The 2,418-nt window shown below is 38.7% G+C and overlaps 1 long non-coding RNA gene across 1 annotated transcript; it reads right to left on the bottom strand.

The window, feature by feature from the left end:
* Positions 1-461: 461 nt before the first annotated feature.
* Positions 462-2,153, bottom strand: LOC136014350 (uncharacterized). The gene is made up of 2 exons (XR_010612651.1): positions 2,105-2,153; positions 462-1,041 (listed from the first exon to the last, which is right to left on the bottom strand). It is a non-coding gene; the product is annotated as an uncharacterized LOC136014350 (long non-coding RNA).
* Positions 2,154-2,418: the final 265 nt, after the last annotated feature.

The raw sequence follows: 2,418 nt of genomic DNA, 5'->3' as shown, positions 1-2,418 counted from the left end.
GTAGTGGAACTCATTGCTACAGGGTGGCAAAGAACACCTATATCCAGAAAGAGGTTGTGCATATTTATTAAAAAAAAAAAAAAAAAAAGCAGCTATGAAACAGATATTTAGAGGCAATTTTTTTAGAATATCCTTGAAAGACTTACACATGGGGGTAGGTGCTGCTGTTTGACAGCTATGAGCTTGGTCTATTTTTGTATGTTTTATTAAATAGTTCTGATTGTAAGGTGATTTTATGACTAAAACTGCCTACACTAGTCAAGAAACTGTTCTGTAACTGTTGCCAGAACAAATAAGTCTCTTCTGCAATGTGTAAATACACAGGGCTGTTAAGGAACCCTGATAATTTCATTGGTTGAAAAATTTATCATAGCCTGTCACCAAAAAAGTATTTCACCGTTAGCTCACATCAGTGGAGCTTATTCCCTACAAGACTTCCTACCAATATGCACAACCAGAAGTGAGTTCATTATAATTTTATATAATTTAAGACAAAAAAATATAAAACAATTTCAACAGGTAAATACTTCAGTGTTTAGACAGACACATACATCAAACAATATATATTTAACAATATCATAGCATGTAGTACAAAATCTGCCATAATCCTCTTTTTTTGGCACATGAGGTCCTGATCATTTATCAAGGAATTTTGTGTAGAAAAAAAGAGAGGCTTTGCAAGACTGAAAAATCTCTTCTCTGTATGTAGCGACCATGTCTAATCATCCCAGTGACTCTAGGTGTACCTATATAAGCAGTAACAGCAATTTCACACCCTTCTAACTCACTTTAGTTGAAGTTGCTGAACATAGTCGTAAATAGAATAAAATAAGCTATAGATGCCACATCATGTTGCAGTGCAATGACTGACTGCTGTAGCAAGGTCCTGGTAGCAGGAGGGCTGCAGGAGTGACCTCTGTGGGACAAGTTTGGGTGCTCTCCCCTGGCCAGTTCCAAAACAGAAACGAAGATGAGACCATCAGTTATGCTGGTGGCATCTCCGAGATAACATAAGAAAGAGTAAAATACGCTGAGCAGCAACTGTAACAGAGAGGAAAAAGAAAAACATGAAAGCAGCAGCTGTGCAGATACAAAAGTTAGTGTAGAAGGAAGAGGAGTATGTGTCTCAGGTGCTGGAGCAGTTACCCCTGCAGCCAGTGAAGCAGATATCCACCTGCAGGAGCTGCAGCCCATGGAAAAGAAACCACGCAGGGGCATCATTTTGGGTGTTTGTGGGTTTTGAGGTTTTTTGGGGTTTTGTTTGTTTTTGTTTTTGGTTTTTTTTTTTTTGAGGGGGGGTGTTTGTTTTGGGGTTTATTTTTTTTTCATTCGTGTTTTCTTCTTTGTTTTATTCCTCTTATAGCACCCAAGCTATCCCTAAAGTTAGAAAAACTCTAGTAGAGTACCTTTATCTTGTTTTGAAGGCTCAGAAGCCTTTGCTAGCATCTTACTGTGTTTTATACAACTAAATTGGCCTTTCAGAAATTAAAGATCCTTTTTTTTTAAATGCTTATATATTCCTTTTACCACATGGTGATGTTTTTTGTTTTGTTTTGTTTTTTACACAGTATAATCTTTCATTTCTTATCCTTTATATCACACTCTACTGGAGCTATATAGTTAATGTATGAGTCAGGATATTTTACTGACTTCAGTAAGAGATGAATATACTTTTCATATTATTCCACACAGAAAGGGACAAAAAGGAATAATTCAGTGAAAATAATAATAGCAAAGTTCTGAAATATTAACATTGAAAAGTTCCTTCTTAGGCACTACTTTAAAAGTCACTTTTATACATTGCTATCATGCTATTCTTTTTATATCATTCTGACAGTGAGCAAAATGTTATTTCTAACATGAAAACAGAAATGGAATGCCAAAGCATTCCAGCCTGCTCAGAGAGTGCATAGGGAGGCAATCTTTTACAATCCCCTGCACAGCTCACAGGAGAAACCACCAGCTCCCCATAGGTTGAAGACTAAAACAACAACCAATTTTATTGTAAGCTTCCCTAAACTGTATCAGAACCTCACAGGTTCTTATTCTTGTAAAAGATATAAAGTAGGAGAGGAAAAGAACAAAAAAAGAGAAATAGGCTCACCATCCTGTAGATCCAGAAACACCTTCTCAGTTTTTTCAGTCAGTAGCTCCACCAGATTCCGCAGTGGCCGGCTGCATTTTTATAGGGCAAGTCTCTCAGAACCTTTCCGCAGGTGAGACTCATCCGCGGGGCCATCAGGTAAACCCCCAGACCCAGTTTACGTTGTACCTTGACAGGCGCGGCAGTGTTTGCACTGTTATCTCCAGGCAGTTTGTTGCCAGGGCAGTCGATGTTCGCGGCCTCAGGGCAGACAACACAGGAAAACATCCTCCACCTTGGTTGAGAGGGACCCTCCTCTGCCCCCCTGCTGTGTG

The sequence above is a fragment of the Lathamus discolor genome, chromosome 5 (genome assembly GCF_037157495.1).
Source record: "Lathamus discolor isolate bLatDis1 chromosome 5, bLatDis1.hap1, whole genome shotgun sequence".
Lineage (NCBI taxonomy): Eukaryota > Metazoa > Chordata > Aves > Psittaciformes > Psittacidae > Lathamus > Lathamus discolor.
The sequence above is the reverse complement of the archived record's forward strand: the minus strand, read 5'-3'. Positions and strand labels throughout refer to the sequence as shown.